We start from the raw sequence: 25,375 nt of genomic DNA, 5'->3' as shown, positions 1-25,375 counted from the left end.
TCTCAGTACTCTTCCCTGGCTTGTTGCTGATATAAGTTAAAAATGCAAACTCCTTAGTGTAGTGGACAAAGCCTTGTGGGACCAGATACCTGTCCATTGACTTCATCCTCAACAACGTCCCCCAGTCTGCTTTATTCCAGCCACACTTACTACTTCCATGTCCTCAAAACAGCCGAGCATTTTCTCACTTCAGAGCATGACTTGTCTCCTTGGACAGGAGCATCCTTCCAATTCATCCTTCTCATCTCAGATGAACAATCAACCTCTCAAAGAAGACTTCCCCAAACCCCGCTGGTGGATGCTGTTGCCCCTGCCTCCCACAGAACCCAAGTATTGTTTGCAGCAGTTATCACTCACTGTTGTCATTGGTATGATTATTTTAAATGCATCTCTAGTACTGGACTGAGAGCTCTGGAAGAGCTGGGACCCCATGGAACTGTTCATCTCTGCATCCCCAGTGCCCAGCCCAGGTCCTGACACAGAGTATGAATTACTCAATAAATGTTTTTTGAACAAATCCACTGGATCATAGAAAAAGCAAGGGAATTCCAGAAAAACACCTACTTTTGCTTCATTGACTATACTAAAAGCCTTTGACTGGATTACAATGAATGTGGAAAATTCTTAAAGAGATGGGAATACTAGACTACCTTACCTGCCTCCTGAGAAACCTGTATGCAGATCAAGAAACAACGGTTAGAACCAGACATGAAATAATGGACTGGTTCCAAATTGAAAAAGGAGTACGCTAAGGCTGTATATTGTCACCCTGCTTATTTAATTTCTGTGCAGAGTACATCATGCAGAATGCCAGGCTGGATGAATCCCAAGCTGGAATCAAGACTGCTGGGAGAAATACCATCAACCTCAGATATGCAGATGACACCACCCTTATGGCAGAAAATGAAGTGGAACTAAAGAACCTCTTGATAAAAGTAAAAGTGGAGAGTGAAAAAGCTAGTTTAAAACTCAACATTCAAAAAAACGAAGATCATGGCAACCGGTCCCATCACTCCATGGCAAATAGATAGGGAAACAATCAGATTTTATTTTCCTGGGCTCCAAAATCACTGCAGATGGTGATTGCAGCCATGAAATTAAAAGATGCTTGCTCCTGGAAAGAAAAGCTATAACCAACCTAGACAGCATATTAAAAAGCAGAGACATTGCTTTGCCAACAAAGGTCCATCTGGTCTAAGCTATAGTTTTTCCATTAGTCATGTATGGATGTGAGAGTTGGACCGTAAAGAAGGCTGAGCACCAAATTGATGCTTTTGAACTGTGGTGTTGGAGAAGACTCTTGAGAGTCCTTTGGACAGTGAGGAGATCAAACCAGTCAATCCGGAAGAAAATCAGTCCTAAATATTCATTGGAAGGACTGATGCTGAAGCTGAAGTTCCAATACTTTTGTCACCTGATATGACAAGCTGACTCATTAGAAAAGACCCTGATGCTGGGAAAGATTGAAGGCAGGAAGAGACGAGGATGACAGAGGATGAGATGGTAGGATGGCATCACTGACTCAATGGACGTGAGTTTGAGCAAGCTCCAGGAGATGGTGAAGGACAGGGAGGCCTGGCGTGCTGCAGTCCATGGGATCGTAAAGAGTCGGACATGACTGAGTGACTGAACAACATTTGGCTGTTCCCTCCATCTGGAAGGGCTTTTTCATTCTCATCCAACTGGCAAATGGAGCCCAGCCAGGTCTTCTATCTCTCTGATTAGACTCTGAATTTCTTCATGCCAAGGTCTGTGTTTGTGCCACATAAGGGCATGGTAGCATATGATAAACCTGCCAATTAAAGCAAAATATGTTTATTTTGTTGTGTATCCAAGTCCTACATCATTGCCCTACTGATAGTTCTTAAGAAGTAGATACCAATTACCAATCTTCAGTCTGATTCACAATGAAAATTATTGGTAGAAATAAACAATATAGAATAAAACTGATAAAGTTTAAGATGCACCTGCTGCAAAATTATTTTTAAAAAACTCAGAAGACTCGTATCTTGAGGATAACATTGAAAATTGCAAAAGTTGGGAAAAATCAGTCCACATGAAACTTGTTCCTTATTAAACATTTATGGAAGACTGCCATCGACAAATTTTAGACCTGGAAAGTTCTACCAAAGAAAATTGAACTTGCTAGTGGTGATGCCCTCTGGTCAAAGACCGCCAGAAACACACATGTAATTGACCAAGTTGAGTTTATTAATTATTGCAGCCAGGGAGAACACACATCACAGGGAAAATATTGAGTATTTCAGAAAAAAGGTTAGAAAGAAACTTATAGGATTTGAACTTTGGATGGTTGATTTGGGGAGGGTTTATGAAAGTGGGGTTTGCTTTAGATTGGCTGCTTTAAGAAAGCAGGTGCAATTCTGTGACTAGGTATCTCAATAAATCTAATCTCTTGGGAAGGTGAACTACAGGAGGATAAAGCTAATTTTTTAAACAATATTTTATTGAAGTACAGTTGATTTACAATGCTGTTAGTTTCAGGTGTAATACAAAGTGAATCTGTTATACACATACATATATCCACTCTTTTTAGATTCTTTTCCCACATAGGCCTTTACAGAGTATTGTTAGTTATCAAGTTTTTATATAGTAGTGTGTATATGCAATTCCAGTCTTCCAGTTTGTCTCTCCCCTCTGTACCCCATGGAACTGTAAGTTTATTTTCTACATCTGTGACTCTATTTCTGTTTTTGTTGTTGTTCAGTAGGTAAGTCATGTCTGACTCTTTGAGACCACGAACTACAGCATGCCAGGATCCCCTGTCCTTCACTATCTCCCAGGGTTTTCTCAGATTCCAATCTCCCTCTTCCATCTGTAAGCTTATTTTCTACATAATTTTCTACATTCATTCATTGAGTCAGTGATGCTATCTAACAATTGCATCTTCTGCCTCCCCTTTCTCCTTTTGCCTTCAGTCTTTCCCAGCATCAGGGTCTTTTCCAATGAGTTGGCTCTTCAAATCAGGTAGCCAAACTATTGGAGCTTCAGCTAAGTTCATCTGTACCCTATTTTAGATTCCACATATAAACCGTATCATATGATATTTGTCTTTCTCTGTCTGACTTCACTCAGTAGAAACTCCACTTGGTAAAGAAGTCGCAGTCACTCATTTTGGCTAAGAGAGGGGGATGTTTGGTATTTTGTGGTTGAGACAGTGACCATCTTTTAGTCTGTGCTGGGACAAAATAGTGTGGTAGCCTAGCTCTGTCTCATTTTAGCATGCTTCCAGAGGATGCTTGTCTGAGATTAGTATTCTGTAATATTGCTTATGTTCAGTAGGAGAATAACATGGCCAAACTATGTCAAGTCAGCTTCTGAATGTCTAAGACTGGTTTTTTGTTTTTGTTTTCAGTAAAAGGATGTTGACATAAACATCACTGTGAGAAAAACTAAAATAAAATGCTTTACACAATTTATTAAATAAGCAAAATGTTTATTATTGTGAAATCTACATGTAAAAGAAGCAGTAAGAGATAATTTCCATAAAATAAGATGAGATTTTATACTATTTGATTATATTTGAATTAAAAAAACAACTAATCAAAGAATCAAGTTGGCTTAATGGCATTGGTTCTGGAAAAATTCTTTCACAGCAGTTTATCACTATTGATATAATTCCAATTAAAAATATTGGATTCCAGTTTTGTTGGGGCTGTTAATTTGCTACTGTCTTTAGAGGGCAATTTGGCCATAACCATGAAGATTAAAATTGCATTTGGTTTTTGACACAGCAATTTTAATTTTGGAAATTTATTCTACAGAGAAAACTGCAAATGTACACAGAGGTATAGTCGAAGCTATCCAGTTCAGTTCAGTTCAGTGGCTCAGTCGTGTCCGACACTTTGCAACCCCATGAATCGCAGCACGCCAGGCCTCCCTGTCCATCACCATCTCCAGGAGTTCACTGAGACTCACGTCCATCGAGAAGGTGATGCCATCCAGCCATCTCATCCTGGGTCGTCCCCTTCTCCTCCTGCCCCCAATCCCTCCCAGCATCAGAGTCTTTGCCAATGAGTCAACTCTTTGCATGAGGTGGCCAAAGTACTGGAGTTTCAGCTTTAGCATCATTCCTTCCAAAGAAATCCCAGGGCTGATCTCCTTCAGAATGGTCTGGTTGGATCTCCTTGCAGTCCAAGGGACTCTCAAGAGTCTTCTCCAACACCACAGTTCAAAAGCATCGATTCTTCAGCGCTCAGCCTTCTTCACAGTCCAACTCTCACATCCATACATGACCACAGGAAAAACCATAGCCTTGACTAGACGGACCTTTGTTGGCAAAATAATGTCTCTGCTTTTCAATAAGCTATCTAGGTTGGTCATAACTTTTCTTCCAAGGAGTAAGCGTCTTTTAATTTCATGGCTGCGGTCAATATCTGCAGTGATTTTGGAGCCCCCAAAATAAAGTTTGACACTGTTTCCCCATCTATTTCCCATGAAGTGATGGGACCAGATGCCATGATCTTCGTTTTCTGAATGTTGAACTTTAAGCCAACTTTTTCACTCTCCACTTCCACTTTCATCAAGAGGCTTTTTAGTTCCTCTTCACTTTCTGCCATAAGGGTGGTGTCATCTGCATATCTGAGGTTATTGATATTTCTTCCGGCAATCTTGATTCCAGCTTGTGCTTCTTCCAGCCCAGCGTTTCTCATGATGTACTCTGCATATAAGTTAAATAAGCAGGGTGACAATATACAGCCTTGACATACTCCTTTTCCTATTTGGAACCAGTCTGTTGTTCCATGTCCAGTTGTAACTGTTGCTTCCTGACCTGCATATAGATTTCTCAAGAGGCAGATTAGGTGGTCTGGTATTCCCATCTCTTTTAGAATTTTCCACAGTTTATTGTGATCCACACAGCCAAAGGCTTTGGCATAGTCAATAAAGCAGAAATAGATGTTTTTCTGGAACTCTCTTGCTTTTTCAATGATCCAGCAGATGTTGGCAATTTGATCTCTGGTCCCTCTGCCTTTTCTAAAACCAGCTTGAACATCTGCAAGTTCATGGTTCACATATTGCTGAAGCTTGGCTTGGAGAATTTTGAGCATTACTTTACTAGCATACCCCTCGCTCCAAGGTAAGGAGGAGCGGCTACACTTTGCTGGAGCAGCCGTGAAGAGATACCCCATGTCCAAGGTAAGAGAAACCCAAGTAAGACGGTAGGTGTTGCAAGAGGGCATCAGAGGGCAGACACACTGAAACCATAATCACAGAAAACTAGTCATTCTAATCACACTAGAACCACAGCCTTGTTTAACTCAGTGAAACTAAGCCATGCCCATGGGGCCACCCAAGACGGACAGGTCATGGTGGAGAGGTCTGACAGAATGTGGTCCACTGGAGAAGGGAATGGCAAACCACTTCAGTATTCTTGCCTTGAGAACGCCATGAACAGTATGAAAAGGCAAAACGATAGGATACTGAAAGAGGAACTCCCCAGGTCATTAGGTGCCCAATATGCTACTGGAGATCAGTGGAGAAATAACTCCAGAAAGAATGAAGGGATGGAGCCAAAGCAAAAACAATACCCAGCTGTGGATGTGACTGGTGATAGAAGCAAGGTCCAATGCTGTCAAGAGCAATATTGCATAGGAACCTGGAATGTCAGGTCCATGAATCAAGGCAAATTGGAAGTGGTCAAACAGGAGATGGCAAGAGTGAATGTCGACATTCTAGGAATCAGCGAACTAAAATGGACTGGAATGGGTGAATTTAACTCAGATGACCATTATATCTACTACTGTGGGCAGGAATCCCTCAGAAGAAATGGAATAGCCATCATGGTCAACAAAAGAGTCTGAAATGCAGTACTTGGATGCAATCTCAAAAATGACAGAATGATCTCTGTTCATTTCCAAGGCAAACCATTCAATATCACAGTAATCCAAGTCTATGCCCCAACTAGTAATGCTGAAGAAGCTGTAGTTGGACGGTTCTATGAAGACCTACAAGACCTTTTAGAACTAACACCCAAAAAAGATGTCCTTTTCATTATAGGGGACTGGAATGTAAAAGTAGGAAGTCAAGAAACACCTTGAGTAACAGGGAAATTTGGCCTTGGAATACGGAATGAAGCAAGGCAAAGGCTAATAGAGTTTTGCCAAGAAAATGCACTGGTCATAGCAAACACCCTCTTCCAACAACACAAGGGAAGACTCTACATATGGACATCACCAGATGGTCAACACTGAAATCAGATTGATTCTGTTCTTTGCAGCCAAAGATGGAGAAGCTCTATACAGTTAGCAAAAACAAGACCAGGAGCTGACTGTGGCTCAAATCATGAACTCCTTATTGCCAAATTCAGACTTAAATTGAAGAAAGTAGGGAAAACCACTAGACCATTCAGGTATGACCTAAATCAAATCCCTTATGATTATACAGTGGAAGTGAGAAATAGATTTAAGGGCCTAGATCTGATAGATAGAGTGCCTGATGAACTATGGAAGGAGGTTCGTGACATTGTACAGGAGACAGGGATCAAGACCATCCCCATGGAAAAGAAATGCAAAAAAGCAAAATGGCTGTCTGTGGAGGCCTTACAAATAGCTGTGAAAAGAGAAGTGAAAAGCAAAGGAGAAAAGAAAAGATATAAGCATCTGAATGCAGAGTTCCAGAGAAGAGCAAGGAGAGATAAGAAAGCCTTCTTCAGGGATCAATGCAAAGAAATAGAGGAAAAGAACAGAATGGGAAAGACTAGAGATCTCTTCAAGAAAATTAGAGATACCAAGGGAATATTTCATGCAAAGATGGGCTTGATAAAGGACAGAAATGGTATGCACCTAACAAGCAGAAGATATTAAGAAGAGGGGGCAAGAATACACAGAAGAACTGTACAAAAAAGATCTTCACAACCCAGATAATGACAATGGTGTGATCACTCACCTAGAGCCAGACATCCTGGAATGCGAAGTCAAGTGGGCCTTCGAAAGCATCACTATGAACAAAGCTAGTGGAGGTAATGGAATTCCAGTTGAGCTATTTCAAATCCTGAAAGATGATGCTGTGAAAGTGCTGCACTCAATATGCCAGCAAATTTGGAAAAGTCAGCAGTGGCCACAGGACTGGAAAAGGTCAGTTTTCATTCCAATCCCAAAGAAAGGCAATGCCAAAGAATGCTCAGACTACTGCAAAATTGCACTCATCTCACACGCTAGTCGAAGCTATTATTATGGCACTGTTTGCAGTAATAAAAGATGGGATATAAATGTCTTCCAGAAGGGGACTGGTTACACTTTCATGGCACATTCATGCCACCCAAAACTGTTGTTGTTTAGTCGCTAAGCTGTGTCAGACTCTTTGCACCCCCATGGACTGTAGTCCAGCAGGCTCCTCTCTCCATGGGATTTCCCACGCAAGAATCTGGAGTGGGTAGCCATTTCCTTCTCCATGGGATCTTGCCCACCCAGGGATGGAACCTGCATCTCCTGCGGATTCTTTACCACTGAGCCACCAGGGAAGCCCCACCGAAATCTAGGCTGCCTCTAAGAGGTCAGGCGCTCCTGCGACGACAGGCATCAGTCCACTCTCTTGCACCCTCAGCCCGCGATGAGAAGCCAAGAGGCCCCCCAGAAGCGTGTCCATTCCCCAATACCGCTCTCCGATTCTCACAATCTTGAGAATCTTGCTGGGGCTCTGGTCGCCGTCTACCATCCATAGCAGGAGTAAGGGGAAGTGGAGAGGGAACCTTAAGTCACTTGTGGCCTGAAGCGCCTCGGCTGCCCGCATTACCATGGCAACCGCGGGCTAAGCGGGAAAAGGAGGACCATAGCTGAGCGACTTCGGCCCCATCCACCCCTGCAATCCGGAGATCCAAGGAGTGTCTGCGACCCCAGACCCCGCTCTCCTTGCAGAGGGGTGACTGGAGCTGCGTGGTGAGAGCCGCAAGGAACTTCTTATTACCGGGAGACAAGAGTACCTGGGCCGGAGTGGAGGAAGGACCTCAGCCTCCGCGATCTCTGGCTAGCTCAGTCAGCCAAAGGATCCGGCCCCTAGCTACTCTTCTCCAGGGCTCCACATCACCATGGCAACCCAGGGCGGTCTGCCAACTTTCAGGTCCTAGGCGCTCGCCCACGGCTCCAGGACCCCGCCTCTTCCGGCGTTTCTCGGCTGCGCCGCATCACCATGGCAACTCGGGGTGGGATGCTGTGGGCTCGCGCGGATTCCAGGCGAGGCAGCCAGGCATGGCCTGGTGTCCCAGGGAAAGGGACAGAAGGAGTGGCAGACCGGAGGTGTGGGAAGGGAAGTGAGGGCAGAGAGAAGCGTGCGGAAAGTGCAGGGCAGTCGAGGTCTTTTTTCTCTGGGTATGAGGAGCGGCGGGGGCAGAGGATGGCAACCCAGGTGTGGTGGTCGCGTCTGCGAGCGGGCCGGGACCCGGGCCTCAGCCGTCAGCTCCAGACCAATTTCTCCCCGGAGGACCAAGTTGGGCGGGGCCTGCCTGAGCTTCGAGTCGGGCCGGCGGCAGGGGGCAGTAGTGGCTAGCGGCGCTCGCAGCATCCCGGTGCGGAAATCTCCGAGTTGCGGCGTGGAGATCTGAGGACGCCGAGGGTCCTCCTCGCACTCAGATCTGACCCCATGCGGCCCAGGTTGAGGATTCCATCGTGGCGTTCCATGTCCTGGAGCCAACAGGTCTCTCGCCCAGCGCCTGGTCCGCTCAAGCCCGGGCTGTGTCGGCTCTCCTGCTCTGCACGCTTCGACTTAGCCACGTGGTTAAAAGCACGAGCTCTGAGCTCAGGACTAGTTACCTTCCCCACTCCCACGATCTTCAACTCCAAGTGGTAGTAATAACAGTAATTACTCAGGCTTACTATGAATGTTAAACGAGATAATAGAACTTGTACAGTTTTTGGACTCAGTTTCTGGCACAAGGCAAGTGTTCAAGAAATACTAGTTACTTATTCGGTGACCTTGGGCAAGTTATTCTCTATAACTATCCTAACCTCACTAAAAAAATGAAGTCAGTAATAGTGCCCAGCTAACACAATGGTGAGGATTGTAAGAGTGAATATTTGTCAAGTTCCTCGAAAAGTGATGGGCACACAGTATGTGCTATATAAACACTCCCCATTATTACCATGAGAATAGTATTGTCATTGCTGGGGTCATGTGTTCCCCTGTTGCTTGTGAATTGGAAAGGATCTATTTGTCCTGCTACTACAAGGATTTTTAGTTTCTGGCTAGATTACAGATACGACTTCCCTGGTGGCTCAGCGGTAAAGAATCGGCCTGCAGTGCCAGAGATGCAGGAGACAGGGTTCAGTCCCTGGGTCAGGAAGCTCCCCTGAAGGAGGAAATGGCAACCAACTCCAGTATTCTTGCCTGGAGAGTCCCATGGACAGAGGATCCTGGTGGGCTGCAGTCCATGGGCTCACAGAGTTGGACACTACTGAGCACAAACAAGCAGATTACAGGCATATTCGTCCACGTTTCTCTGTCCTTAGTAATATATTCAATAAAAATTAACTAGCACCTTCTGTGTCAGCCAGTCTCTGGAATAGTAAAACAGAAATTAGTGAGTGCTGTGAGGAAGTTATAGCTGAGATACCATGGGAATTGTGAGAAAGGGAGTAAATTTCTCAATTTATCCTTTGTATTTCTAATAGGAATGCCAAGCCCTTTGGGGATAAAATAAGAATGGTTTCATCCTGCCACCCAGTAAAATGTCTAGGACATGAGACCTCCCTCCCCCATCTCTGTTGGTAACTATGTAGCTAAATGCATTCCTGCCCCACCGTCTAATCTGGCCGCTGCTACAGATTCGCAGCCTTGGACTCCTGGGCTGACCTCCTCTGCCAGCTGGAGCAGGAGCATCTGGTAATAGTAGTTTTCTTCTTTTTCAGAAACCCTCCCTTAACTCCTCTTAAATGTTAATCCACTAGGGCAGATGGTAAACCATGTTCCATGGAGGTAACAGATAATGACTTTGAAAGTCAAAGGGGATTTGAGCCCCTTTATGACCTTGGATTCATCTCTGAGCCTCAATTTCCACATCTTTGAAACAAGAATGGTGATATCCATGAGATACCACACTGAAAGGACCCAATAGTCCTTGGTGCAGAGCAAATGCTCAAAAAATGCTAGCTGCTCTTTTCATCACCACCATCATTGTTATTATATTGTTAGCTTACAAAAGGTAGGCAATTTTTATAGCCTTTTTCTCTCTCTTATTGTCTAGCACATAGTAGGGGCCCAGAAAATGTTTGTGGAATGAATGAGCAAATCCACACAGGAAACTCTAGTAAACAGTCAATTTCACATTGCTCGCTATTAGCAATTAATATTTGTTGGGCATTTGTTCCAGGAATTGTATTATGTCCCGTTAGTTCATCTAATAGTCAAGTGCAATGACCTTGTGTAGCTTCTAATTTGACTGAAGCATTACTGTCATTGATTCACAGTCCAGAAGCTGACAGTGACATCTGTTGTAGACTTCTGTACTATTTTCATAATGAGGTTGACAGCAGCATCGTTTCTGTGACGTAGGCTCTGCTAAGATAAGAGTCTCGTGTTATACTGACATCAGGCCCTGTGTTCTCATTTACCCAAGAATGAGCTGGCTTTCTTGATGCAATTTCCTCATCTCTTAGTGGATTGCTTGACATTATACTCCTGAGACAGCAGGGCTTGATGACAGTTTATCACTATAGCCCTTCAGCTTGCACAGGCCCTGTTTATCAGGACAGCATCACAAGGAGGAGAAGCTTCTTCCTTCTCCCTTTTTGGTCACTTTCAGAGCAGTGCAGCAGTCCTAGGGAAGGTCTTTTTGCTCCTGATTCCTTCACTGTATTGCACTGTTGTGTTAGAGAATCCTTTAGGAATCACCTAATCCAGTGCTTTTAGTACTGTAGGGGTTTGGGGGTTCAGAGGGCCCCTTCCCCCAAGGATTTTTTTGGGGAGAAGAACTTCCCAGACAGGCAAAGCTTGGGGCACCCTACCTCTGGTTCAACCACAGTGAGCTCTGTAATACCTATGAAATATTGAGGAACAAGTCTGTTTCCATCATTCAGTGGAAACTTTAGTAGCAAGTCTGCACAGTCATCAGACAGAGGCTTTGAGCAAGCTACTTACACACTTGGTTGTTCATGAAACTCATTCCCGGACTCTGTACAAGGGTGCTGGAGACCCCAGCAGTGGCTCTCTGCCATCAAGTAGCTTACACTCTAGTAGGAGACAGACAATAAGGTACGTGCCATGGATAACCTCTCCAAGGAGGGGACATGTGAGCAGAGACCTGAAGGAAGTGAAGATTGATAAACAGTGAAAGAACGTTCCAAGCAGAGGGGTGGCTGTGCACAGTCGCTGAGGTGGCAGATCAGAGTTTCTGGCGAGAGGGGAATGATGGAGCCAGTGGAGGGAGCAGGGCAGGCTTGAGTCTGCACTAGGACCCTAGAGACAATGGAAAGGCCCTGAGGTTTTCTTTCTAAAGGGGCAGGGGGTGGGGGGGGAGGGGAGATAGGACCGAAGGGCAGTGGAACAACCATATGGCTGACAGTACCTTTCTGGTGACTGGGTAATGAGATTTCGGGAGGAAGAGACAAGTTAGGAGGCTTTTCAAAGATTCCAGGTGTGAGGTGATGATAGCTTGGACAGGGAGAGTAGGGGGGAAAGGTAGGAGGCTCTGGATTTGGATGCATTTGAAAAGGTAGAGCTTAAAAGTTATGTTAATAGTTCCGTGTCCAGTGGGAGAGAAAAAGGAATTCAAGGAAGACTCCAAGGTTTGGGGCTGAGCACCTGGAGGAAAGGTGCCGTTTACTGAGGGAGCGAAGAGGGACACAGACATTGGTCACAGTTTGCCAGTTCAGTGGCTCTCATGATGCAGGAAGGACATTATGCAATGATGCTATATGGTCTGACACCAGAAGCAGGCGTTAGCTGAGGTTTTCCCATAATCGTGGTTTTTACTGAGGGTGCACGAGCTGGATCTAGAAGCTGGGTCAACTGATCCCCAGTGTGGAGGCTGCCTGGTGTCTGTTAGTGCCAACATACTTTCATTTCTGTTGGCTTCACTTCAGGGGCAACAACTGTGACCTGGGGCAGCCGGCTGCCCGCAGTGTCTTCTGGTAGCCTGATGGCTGTGAAGAGCTCAGGCATGCGGACCAACAAGTGGGTTTGCCTTTTCTCCCAGGAGCACACTTGAAGGAGAATCAGGCAAACCGTGGGACATTCGGAGAGGATGTTCAGAACACCATGCCCTGACCAGGGACAGCCCAGAGATCTGGGGTATTGCCTGGAGACGAGTCACTGGGACTTGAGCATTTCCTCTGAGAGCGTGCTTCCTGCTACTGTGTTTGCTGGTTCTGATTATATATAATTTGTGGTTTTCATTATTGAAAGTATTCATTCATTAAAGCATTATTCATTAATTAAAGTATTACCCTTTCGCTCCTGTTGGGTTTGACTGCTTCCCCGTGGATGGGAGGTGTGTGAGCTGCAGGTGAGGGCTGCATTGTGTCGCCACAGCTATGCCAACATCTAACCCACGTGTGTCTCCAGTCTGAGCATTGGCACAGCCTGGGGGCCGTAAGGTTTTGAATTGGGTTCTTTGATGTCTGAAGCTGGAAGGAGATGTGATTTTTCCCTTATGAGCCTGAGATAAGTTGGGGGCCTCACCGGAGCCGGAGGAGAGCCGAGGGAGAAGAGAGCAAGATTGGGCTGGTGGCTGAGGTGGGCCATGTAGGCTACACATGGGCTGGCCGAGGGCATAGGATTGTTCTTTGGAAGCTTCGCTGTCAGCTAGGAATATGGGCAAGTAAGAGAAGACCACCTCAGGTGTCTTTAACAGTAAAATTCAGCATCTGGGGACCAGAGATATGGATCAGGTGGTTGTCAGTACTGGCTCCATTGCAGATCTCAGCTCTTGGGCCTGCAGGGCCTTGCTACCTCTTCCTGGCAAGCAGGCTGGCATTTGTTATCAAGGTCCAAATCTTCCACGCTTGTTCTTGGCATTAAACCTTCATTCAAGGCAGCCCAAAATGGAAAAGGAGAGAAAGGGGCAGAGCCAGCTGGGCCTGTCTCTTTTTATCAGGAAAACATAAGCTTTCTCAGAATGCCATCCTTCAGTTCAGTTCAGGAGCTCAGTTGTGTCCGACCCTTTGTGACTCCATGGACTGCTGCACACTAGGCTTCCCTGTCCATCACCAACACCCAAAGCTTGCTCATACTTGTGTCCATCAGGTTGGTGCTATCATCCAACCATCTCATCCTCTGTCGTCCCCTTCTCCTCCTGCCTTCAATCTTTCCCAGCATTAGGGTCTTTACCAATGAATCAGTTCTTCACATCAGGTGGGCAAAGTATTGGAGTTTCAGCTTCAGCATCAGTCCTTCCAATGAATATTCAGGACTGACTTCCTTTAGGATTGACTGGTTTGATCTCCTTGCCATCCAAGGAAGCAGTCAAACCCAACAGGAGCAAAAGGGTAACACTTTAATTAATGAATAATGCTTTAAGTCTTCTCCAACACCACAGTTCAAAAGTATCAATCCTTTGGCATTGAGCTTTCTTTGTAGTCCAACTCTCACATCCCTACAAGACTACTGGAAAAACCATAGCTTTGACTAGATGGACCTTTGTTGGCAAAGTAATGTCTCTGCTTTTTAATATGCTCTCTAGGTTGTTCATAGCTTTTCTTCCAAGGAGCAAGCGTCTTTTAATTTCATGGCTGCAGTCACCATCTGCAGTGATTTTGGAGCCCAAGAAAATAAAATCTGTCACTGTTTCCATTGTTTCCCCATCTATTTGCCAAGAAGTGATGGGACCTGATGCCATGATGTTTGTTTTTTGAATGTTGAGTTTTGAGTTTTGAATGTTGAGAATTTTGAGCATTACTTTGCTAGCGTGTGAAATGAGCGCAATTGTGTGGTAGTTTGAATAGTCTTTGGCATTGGAATGAAAACCGACCTTTTCCAGTCCTGTGGCCACTGCTAAGTTTCCCACACTTGCTGGCATATTGAATGCAGCACTTTAACAGCATCATCTTTTAGAATGCCATCCTTATCAGAGCCCTCGAGTCTGCCTTGGCCAAGACCATGTCCCATGATGTCCCCCATGTGAAAGTGAGGCTGGAAAGTGTTTCACTTTGCAGACTTTCCTGTAAATACAGACAAGGGGCACATGGGTAGGGCAGCACTACCCAGTGAATCTCAAACTTGAGCCATTATGTAATTTATTTTATTGCTGCTGCTGCTGCTGCTAAGTCACTTCAGTCATGTCCAACTCTGTGCGACCCCACAGACGGCAGCCCACCAGGCTCCCCCGTCCCTGGGATTCTCCAGGCAAGAACACTGGAGTGGGTTGCCATTTCCTTCTCCAGTGCATGAAAGTGGAAAGTGAAAGTGAAGTCGCTCAGTCGTGTCTGACTTAGTGGCTGCACTGGGCCATTGTTGCTGTGCATGGCCTTTCTCTAGTTGGGGCGAGCAGGGGCTACTCTCTAGCTGCGGTGCATGGGCCTCTCGCAGCAGTGGCTCCTCGTTGCAGAGTGTGGGCTCTAGGCGCATGGCTTCAGCAGTTGCAGCATGTGGGCTCAGTAGTTAACGGCTCGCAGGCGTTAGGTGCCGGCTCAGTAGTAGTTGCTCCATGGCACGTGAGATCTTCCTGGACCAGCGGTTGAACCCATATTCCCTGCATTGGCAGGTGAATTCTTAACCATGAGACCAACTAGGGAAGCCTGCCATTATGTAATTTAAATTATCTAGTAGCACACTTTTTAAAAGGTGTTACAAAAACCCCAGTTGAAATAAATATTTAAAATATGTTATATTTAATGTGGAAAAGTGAAAGTGCTAGTCACTCAGCTGTGTTTGACTCTTTGGAACTGCTGCCCACCAGGGTCCTCTGTCCATGGAATTCTCCAGGCAAGAATATTGGAGATCCCTAAATCACTTTAACATGTAATCAGTATACAAATTATTAATGAGATAATTAGGACTCTTTTGTATGACATCTTCCAAACCTGGTGTCTATTTAGCACATCTGCTTTGGATCAGTGACCCTTATACAGGTGACCAGGTAGTGCAGGTGTGGACAGCGTGCTGGTGAGCAGAACAACAGTGTCTCATCATAAATGTTTTGTTCCTACTAGCTTTTTCTATAATTGTTTTCCTTTTTTACTGATTTAATTGAATTTGGAAAATGCCACCTTGCCATGGCCTGCTGAAGAGAAAGAAAAAAGAGAATTCTGGTTTGTGTTAGAGAACTAAAATAATGCAAAAGGGCTTCCCAAATGGCACCAGTGGAACAGAACCCACCTGCCAATACAGGAGACATGAGAGATGCAGGTTTGAATCCCTGGGTCAGGAAGATCCACTGAAGGAGGGCATGGCAACCCACTCCAGTATTCTTGCCTGGAGAATCCAATGGACAGAGGAGCCTGTGGGCTACAGTCCATGGTGTTGAAAGAGTTGGAGGCAACTGAAGTGACTCAGCATGCACAGTGCAAAAGGAAGGAGGTGCAAGTCAAACTTTGAGAACCACAGAGATGGGGTGGAAAGGGATAGTAAGAGGTAGGCAGATTGCCATAATGATAAAGGTGAAGCTCTTATCAGAATCAAAACTTAACTTGAATATATTCTGATTATCAGTCAGTTCAGTCACCCCGTTGTGTCCAACTTTTGCGACCCCATGGACTTCAGCATATCAGGCCTCCCTGTCCAACTCCCAGAGTTTACTCAGACTCATGTCCACTGAGTCGGTGATGCCATCCAACCATCTCATCCTCTGTCATCTGTTTCTCCTCCCATCTTCAATCTTCCCCAGAATCAAGGTCTTTTCAGATGAGTCAGTTCTTTGCATCAGGTGGCCAAAGTATTGGAGTTTCAGCTTCAGCATCATTCCTTCCAATGAATATTCAGGACTGATTTCCTTTAGAATGGACTGATTATAGCAGTAAACATTTTATAAACTGTTAAAGAATTTCAAAAGCAGAGACATTACTTTGCCGACTAAGGTCTGTCTAGTCATAGCTGTGGTTTTTCCGGTAGTCATGTATAGATGTGAGAGTTGGACTGTGAAGAAGGCTGAACGCCGAAGAATTGATGCTTTTGAACTGTGGTGTTGGAGAAGACTCTTGAGAGTCCCTTGGACTGCAAGGAGATCCAACCAGTCCATTCTGAAGGAGATCAACCCTGGGATTTCTTTGGAAGGAATGATGCTAAAGCTGAAACTCCAGTACTTTGGCCACCTCATGCGAAGAGTTGACTCATTGGAAAAGACTTTGATGCTGGGAGGGATTGGGGGCAGGAGAAGAAGAGGACGACCGAGGATGAGATGGCTGGATGACATCACTGACTCGATGGACATGAATCTGAGTGAACTCCGGGAGTTGATGATGGACAGGGAGGCCTGGTGTGCTGCGATTCATGGGGTCACAAAGAGTTGGACACAACTGAGCAACTGAACTGAACTGAAGAATTTCGGTCTGAAATGGGGCCAGAGGATGCAAAATTGACAATCTCACACATCTGCTCTCAGGAAAATAAAACTTAAGGACTGAGAAACTGACTTCTTGTAAATGCCTGGTTACAGAAAGTTGATATTATTGGCATTTTCTTAAATGGTAGGGGACTTGGTCATGGCTGCCTCATATCAGCCTTGGGAAGTTTTGCTTATGGTTTCCAGAGGCATGAATAAGAAATAACCCAGGTCAGGTTGGTCTCGAAAAACAAGCTGAACTGAACTTTGTATGACTGAACTCTTTCTGTGTGCTCGAGGAATTTTCACGCTGGTCTCTGTTTTTATTTTAGCTGACTCTGTGAATTCTCCCTTCTTTGCTTTCCTGCCCATCAATACAGCCTTCCCCCAACCCTCAGCACCTGTTGCTTGCTGCATTTTGTGTCCATTTTGCATTTCCTCTCCTATTCCTGCAGGAGCTCATCTTTTTGATAATTTTGAGCTTGCCTCAGTTAACCGTTTTATTTAGACCAACAGGCTATGAGGAAAACAAAAGTGCCAAAAATAAAAAGGTGCCATAACACCTTGGGAAGATCCCTTCGAGAAAGGAAAGGCTACCCACTCCAGTATTCTGCCCTGGAGAATTCCATGGACTGTATAGTTCATGGGGTTGCAAAGATTCGGACACAACTGAGTGACCTTCACTTTCACTTTCATACATGTATAAGTAAGTAAGTAAGTGTTAGTCACTCAGTCATGTCCATCTCTTTGTGACCCCATGGAATGCAGCCTGCCAGGCTCCTCTGTCCATGGGATTCTCCAGGCAAAAATACTGGAGTGGGGTTGCCATTCCCTTCTCCAGGGGATCTTCCTAACCCAGAGATTGAACCCAGGTCTCCTGCATTGCAGGCAGATTCTGTATGTATATTATTGTCTCAAGATTTTGTGCTAACTGGGACTGCTGATGACATTGAAGGAGAGTGCTTATTTTATGAGGAAGAACTTTCTAACAGGGCTGTTAAAGAAATCATGGGGTGCTATGAGCTCTCTAGCAAGAAGACTGTTGGAACATAAGCTAAAGTTGTGGTCTCAACTCTTTTTTCCAAATACTGAGCATGAATTATAACAGCTTCTGAAAAGAATGAGTCTTTCTCTTGCCCCATAGTTGGATATCACTGAGCTAGATTACTTGGTAGAGGAAATGTTGAAAGAAGTACTACATGAGATGCATATAGAGATGGTATAAATTATCTTAAGATTTCTTTCAAGTTTAATGATCTATGTATGATGCTTATCACTTTCTGACCAGTTGTCCATATTAAGTTTCTTTGCTGATTCTGCAGTGTGGTCCATGTACTGCTTGTCTGTGCTCTCAGGAGGCAGGGATATGGTGATTTCCTCAAGGACTTTTCTCAAAGTATGAATAATCCTTTTGAGGTAGAACCAGTTCTCCCAGAGGATGGAAATCATATCTTGAAATCAGCATTGTGTTTGTCAGCTCTTATATACCCTTACTGATGAATAGTCTATTGTATGTACTCATATTTCTGTTTTATCCATTCTTCTATCTTCTTTCCTGATGCTCTGAGATTCCTTTTATTTAAGAAAAAATAATTTTATTTCCACTTGAAGAGCATCCTACAGTAGGTCCGCTGGCATTGAATTCTTTTTCCTTTGTCCGAGGATGACTTCATCTCTCCTTTATTCAGAAGGATAATGTTACTGGATGTAGAGTTTACCATTGACAGTTTCTCTTTTCAGTGCTTGAAACAATGTACAATTTCCAGCTGGCCTTCCCGGGTTCAGATGAGAAATCTGTCGTTCAAATTGGTGTTATCCTATAGGTAATGTGTTATTCCTCCCCGGCTACATTCACAATTTTGTGTTTGTCTTTAGTTTTCAAAAGTTTAATTATCGTGTGTCTTGGGGTGGATTTCTCTAGATTTATCCCCTTTGCATTCACTCAGCTTCTTGAATCTTGAATCTATAGGTTGTGTCTATAAAACTTGGAAAACTTTTGTTTTTTATTATTATTATTTTTTGAATACTCTTCTAGCTCTTCTTCTTCTGGGATTCCAGTGATGAATGTTGGCTTTTTTGTTATTACCCCACCAGAGTCTGAGGCTCTGTTCATTTTTTTTTTTTCTATTTTTCTCTGTTGTTCAACTGTTTAAATTCTACTGGTCTCCTTCAGTTCACTGATTCTATCCTGTCTTTTCCTCTCTAACCTGAGACGATCTGGCAAGATTTTTATTTTTGTTTTTGCAGTTGTACCATTTTCATTGGTTGTTTTTTGTAATTTCTTTTCTTGCTGAAAATGTCTATTTTTTTCTTTTGTTACAAGAGGATTTATAATTGGCTGTTGATGCATTTTTATGACAACTGCTTTTAAATCCTTATCAGGTAATTCTCAGCATCAAATTCATCTTTATTGGTATCAGTTGACTGTCTTTTCTCATTCAAGTTGTGATTTTCTTTGTTCTTGATGTAATGAATTAAAAAACCATTCATTTTTGGTTGTGTTGACTCTCTGTTGCTGCAGGAGAGCTTTCGCTTGTTGCAGTGTGCGAGGGTGACTCTTTGTCGCCAGGCACGGGCTTCTCATTGTGCTGGCTTCTCTTGTCATGGAGTGCAGGCTCTAGGCACACAGGCTTCAGCAGTGGTAGCACACAAGTTCACTGGTCATGGTGCACGGGCTTCAGCTGCTCCTCAGCTCTTATATACCCTTATATATATGGACTCTTCTTGGACCAGGGGTTGAACCCCTGTTCCTTTCATTGGCAGGTGGATCCCATCCACTGTACTACCAGGGAAGTCTGATGCAATACATTTTTTAAAAATTATTTCCTGGACATACTGTCTACTGTGTTAGGATACTTGAGGTCCTATTTACATTTTTTTTTTTTTAATTTTAGGAGGTGTTCATTGTGCTCAGCTTTAGCACACAGGTCCTCGCTTACTTTGGTGGGCTGTAGTGTCATTGGCAGTTTAATTTTCAGAGCCTTTGCAATGTTATTTGGCTCTGCTTGGTTTATCTGATGCTGTTCCCATAGGACCCTGCTGGTGCTGCCTATAGGTGAGGAAAGGGCCGTAGTGTCTCTCAGTTAGGGAAGGGACAAGGCCCAAAGGGACAAAAAGGCTTCTTAGGCCATACTCTTGCTGTGGCAGAATCCCTCTTGTCGATATCACCTGCCTACCCCCATCTTTGGATGGGGGAATGGAGTTTGAGGTCCACAGGGACAAGGATACTTCCTGGGCAGTCTGCTTGTGATGTCAGAGTCCCTCCTGCCAGTCCCACCCACCATCCCAATATTCCCTTGATGGACTTGGAAGTGTCCAGGCCAGCAGAGAAGCAGAGCACTTTCCCTGGCTGCACGTTTTGCCCAGGAAGGCTCCAAATCTGTTCTACTTGCTAGTGCTTCCAGGCTCCCCTGGTGTTGGTGGAGGGACTCTTGCTAGATCTGGGGAAGGAATGAGCTCACCTGGCTGCCTTCTGTGGCCGGGTTGGGGATTAGAAATGCTGGGTCTAGGTCACCTTGCATTTGGTAGGGGAACGTAAAACAAGAACTCTTCTGTTACTTCTCATAAGAGCACCATGGCCTCCTCCCCACTTTTCTTCTTCCTTTGGTCCTATGCAGTAATTGCTTGTTGAGTGACGCAGTATTGTGCCTGGCGCTTTACCTGGGTCTGAAGTGCTCTGAAATTGTACCCTTGTATGATGACTTTAGGAGTAAAGCTCAACTAGTCTTTTCGGAACACATGGCTAATGCTTGTGTCATGTTCAACTACAAGGCTGTGTTTGATGGCTGGGCAGGTCCCTCTTAGCAGGTGCCAAGAATGCCAGGGGGTGGCGGAAGGAATGGAAAGTTCTTCCTTATTGTTTCACAGGTTTGCAAAGGTGCTGAGCTGCCCTCTAAGCAGAATTTCTTTCTCCTCCCTGGGGTGGACATTTTGTGAAGAGCCAAGAGGCTTAACATATTCTGAGTTCTTACGGAAACAATTGTATCAGACAGCAGCTTGCAAATTTCCAAAAATTTTTGCCGTGTTTTTAATCTCCAATAAAAGCCTAGTTGTCCATTATTAACACAGAACTTCCTTCCTTTAAAATATTTATTTGTAATATTGAGCTTTTGATTTTGAATTTGTTAAAGAAAGTGCTGCGACAAAATAGGTGTCCTCCTTCCAGAATGGCCTTCCTTATCTTCGGTGTGAATACCACCTTCCTTGTTGCCCACCTTGCTGATTACTGTGTCTATGAAGCCTTCCTCTCTCTTCTGCCTAGGGCCCTTGCCCTCCTCACTGTGACATCTGAACCATACCGTTATATGCCGTTTTGCTCTCTCTCCTGCAAGGGCTTTTAACTCTTGCTTTGTTTAAACCCATTTAGAGTAAAGTCCCAAATCTTTTCATGTTCTAAAGGGCCTACAGGATCCCACTACCCTATAATCTCCGCCCCTCCTCCTGCCACCTTCCCCGGCCCCTCACCCAAGCGCCTCCCTCCCCCCTCCTCCCTCTGCCTTTGCCAAGCAGACCTTCCTGATCCTTGCGATGTCATGTCAAACACACACTATTGAATGCCAGAGCCTAGAACCGTGCCTGGTACAAGAGGCACTCAATGAGAATCTGACTGCATTAATTACAGGATTTAAATAAAGTTACTCTTCTTGCCATCAAAAATGTAGTCTGTGTTTATTTTAGAACTTTAGGAAATACAAAAAGTAGGAAAACCCTTATATAATTTCACATTTAAAAGGCAAAACATAATTTACACTCTTTTTTAAGAATATTTCTCCCCTGTCCTATTTATGGTATTTTGGTTGGTTTGTTTCATATGGTTATATTTGTAATATATTTTGTGTAGAATTTTATCTTTTTATGTGCGTATGCCTTGCATTTTCCAAGTGTTATGTTTATTTTTACTGCTTCTTATTTCAAAAAGGATTTGAAGCCCTATGAGATATGGAAGAACAGTATTTCTTTCAACTGCCTGCAGCAGGCAAGCCTGTGCCTTACCCCTGCTCAGTGCTCATGGAAGCTTGCTTTTCAGCGAAGAGCAGATGCACGATTGTATCTGACTTCAGAAAGCAGCCAGGACCTCCCAGCTGTGCCCACGGCATAGTCCTTTGAACATGAGTCTGTCTCTGGTCGTCTGTACCCATCTGAATTTGTCTCTCTTATCTGGAGGAGTGGCCTCCCTCCAGGCCAGATTAGACTCATTCCCTCCTGCAGATGTGTATCTCCAAAGGTGCCGTTTGCAGGCGAAGCATGCCAAGCCCCCGCCCAGGAACTGGACGTATCTGCACCTGCTTCCCTGCCAAGCCCTGGAGGCATATACTCCGGACTTGGGCAAAACCGCCATCGCCCTCCACCCTACCCAGCGCCAGTATTCTCGGGTTGGGAGAAAACAGGGTGACATGCGTAGGTTTCTCAGAAGCCAGGGCCTTAAAATAGCATTTATAGTTACTGGTATAAGTGTTTACCTCACACTCCCTCATGTCACAGGATCATTACAAATATTGTTCTCTGCGCACACACACAGACACACACACACCCTTACCTGCCCCAGCCTACTACTGCCCCACCAGATCTCAGCTCTGATGTGACTTCCTCAGGGAAGCCTTCCCAGAACCCTGGGTTCATCGTGTGACCTATTTGCACTCATTACATTAAGCTTTTGTGTCTTTCCCCCCGCCATTAGACTGTAAGCTCAGTGAAGGTAGGGACCGTGTTTACTTTTTTCGCTGTCTCCAGTGCCTAGCCTAGAGTAGTGCTCAAGAAACATTTTTGAATGAATGAATGAGTGAATGTGTCATAGACATTTGGGCTGAGGCAGTGAGGAAGACTGGGGCTTCCCAGGTGGTGCTCGTGGTAAAGAACCTGTCTGCCACTGCAAGAGACATGAGAGACGCCGGTTCGATCCCTGGGTCAGGAAGATCCCCTGGAGGAGGGCATGGCAACCCACTCCAGTATTCTTGCCTGGAGAATCCCATGGACAGAGGAGCCTGGTGGGCTACAGTCCACGGGGTTGCAAAGAGTTGGACACGACTGAAGCGACAGCACGCATGGAAGCACAGTGAGAAGTACAGCTTAAGAGCATGAACTTTGCAGTCAAATATCTAGAGTCAAAGCAGCTATGTGACACCGCCCCGCCCCCCCCTTTCAGTGCCACCGTTTCCCTGTCTGTAAAATGGAACCGATCATCCCACTTCTTGGGTCAGGGTGTGGCACAGGTCAAATGAGGCCCTCAGTAAAGACTTCCAGCAAAGCCAGACTCATGGTAAGTCCTCAGTATCTGTTAGCTATTACCAGGACTACTATTTCCCACTCTTTGAGCCAATACAAGCTTTGCTGTAATGAATATTCCTTTATGTATGTCTTATACTTTTTATGAGCATTGCAATAGGTGAGGTTCCTAGAAGTTGGATTGTTACATCAGAAGTTTAATTTATTTGAAATTAATCTTTGTGAACAAATTAAGGGAGAGATCAACTTTTCCAAATGGAGACTTGTGAGAGACCAAGGCTCCTGTTTGTTTCTGGATGCATAAAAATCAGACATTCGGATATAGTCAGTGAGGGCAAGTGCTTACTGAACCCAGGTGAAGGGTACCTTGATGGAAATCTCTCATAGTTCCTCACAGCCCACCTTCTGTCTCTGAGGCTACCTAGGGTGGCAGAGATTAGGATTTGGGGGAGCTTCTGTATCTCCTCTGCTTGAGTTATTATTCCCAGTATTGTGGGCAGGCATATTATTAATACAATAGCTCCCAACCCTGCCTTATGCAGCAATGTAACTACTCTGTCCCTCCCAACATAGATTCCGTGTCTAGATGTCCTGATGTCTGGGTTCCTGTTCTCAGATTAGCTTAACTGTGTCACAGACCTAGGACTTTCCAATCTGACCCGAGGGCTTTCCCTGCTCTGGAGAACCTCTCCAGCCTCGTGCTGTCCCAGGAGCAGGCCAGTCATGGCCTCTCACACTAGGCAGCCATCCCAACACCATCTACAAATTTCTTACAAATATGAGGGTCTATTTCTGGACTCTCTTCTGCTCTTCTAATTCTGTAGGCTAATCTTTTATCCCACTCTCATTGTTCCTATTTTTTAAAAAACTCTTGGCTCTAGTCTCACTCAAGAAATGTTGAGAATCAAGTTGTCCAGACTGTGCCCCTGCTAAAGTGCTTGTTTCACATACTACACGCTTGCCCACTGGTGCACACACATACACATTCTCACACACACTTGCTTCCACTAGAAATTTCACTGGGATTTTCCTGAACCTCCAGAATAACTTCGAGGGGATTGGTTTCTTTTCAGTACTGAAGCCTCCCATACTGGTACAGTGAATATTTATTGTTCCTTTCATTGAGATCTTTTTTATTCTCCAGTAAAATTTTATAATTCCTCTCTATGTTACACGCATTTTGTATGCTCTGTTGCCATTGTCAACAGATCTTTATTATATTTATATCATATTACAAAATAAATATACTTAGTTTTATATTTTATATAACTATTTTATTTTTGGTTATTACTAGATATGGGAACAGCATCTTTTACTTTTGCTACTGGTGGTAAGAGGTGAGCTGCGACTCTGAGGCAGACGGCAAAGCTGATTTGGTTTCCATGTAACAGGCAGAGCGCTGTCAGACACTGCAAACAATTCCCAGACAGGGCCTCGAATAACCTGGGAGTTGTCTAAGGGTGTGGAGTACACAATGGCCAATAACATCTTTATTTGGTTTGGTTGCCACGTAGCATTTCATATAGGTTTAGCTTTTGCCTCATAATTACTATCCTGAGCAATCCAGATTGGTTTACAAGGCTTAAGGGAGCCAAAGGAAGCTGACATTGAAATTCTTTTTAGATAATCCACTTTTGTTTTGAAGGTTTGGTTTTCTCAGTGTGCCTTCCTTACAGCCTTTTGCACTGATCTCCCATTTTGCACTGATGATTAGGTTCACTTAGGGTTAAAGACCTTTAGTCTTTAGCCTTTATTATCAAGATAAGATTCTTTCTTGCTTGATTATCTATTTATAGTATAACTATTTTATTGAGATGTATTTTACTGAGATGTTGACACACTACACAATCCACTCAGTTAAAGTGTACAGTTCAATTGTTTTGCAGTATTTCACAGAGTTGAGCAACCATCACCACAGTCAATTTTAGAACATATTCATCATGCTATAAGGAATCCTATATCATGAGCAGTCACTCCCGATTCCCTCTACCCCTCCTCAGCCCTAAGCAACTACTAATCTGCTTTCTGTGGACTTGCCTATTCTGCACATTTCATATAAAAGGAATCATACAACATGTAATCTTTGGTGACCAGCTTCTTTCTTGTAGCACACTGTTGTCAAAGTTCATCCATATTTTAGCATCTACCAGTATTTATTCCTTTTTATTGTCAAATAAAATCCCACTATTGGACATGGGTGGGTGTGTGTGCGCATGTCTGACAACCCCGTGAACTTTAGCCTGCCAGGCTCCTCTTTCCATGGGATTTCCCAGGCAAGAATACTGGGGTGGGTTGCCATTTCCTTCTCCAGGGGATCTTCCCAACCCAGAGATGGAACCTGCATCTCCTGCATAGGCAGGCAGATTCTCTACCATTGTGACATACCACATCTTATTTATCCATTCACGAGTTCATGGACATCTGGCTTATTTCTGGTTTCTGGCTATTCTGAATAATGCTGCTATGACCATTCATACAATTTTTGTGCACACATATGTTTCATTTCTCTTGGATATATATACCTAGGAGTGAAGTTGCTGGATCATATATATATATATATATATATATATATATATATATATATATATATATATAATACACACACACACACACACACACATATATATATATGATAAATCTATGTTTAACACTTTCATTTTAAGAAACTGCCAAACTGTTTTCCAAAGCAATTCCACCATTTTACATTCCCACCAGCACTGTACAAGGCTT

General features: G+C 44.2%; 1 pseudogene; it reads right to left on the bottom strand.

Annotated features, from left to right (window-relative positions):
- Nucleotides 1-7,491: 7,491 nt before the first annotated feature.
- The window catches only part of LOC138417257 (small ribosomal subunit protein eS4-like), a 64,744-nt pseudogene continuing 46,860 nt past the window's right edge, over nucleotides 7,492-25,375 (bottom strand).

The sequence above is a fragment of the Ovis canadensis genome, chromosome 13, assembly GCF_042477335.2.
Source record: "Ovis canadensis isolate MfBH-ARS-UI-01 breed Bighorn chromosome 13, ARS-UI_OviCan_v2, whole genome shotgun sequence".
Classification (NCBI taxonomy): Eukaryota; Metazoa; Chordata; class Mammalia; order Artiodactyla; family Bovidae; genus Ovis; species Ovis canadensis.
The sequence above is the reverse complement of the archived record's forward strand: the minus strand, read 5'-3'. Positions and strand labels throughout refer to the sequence as shown.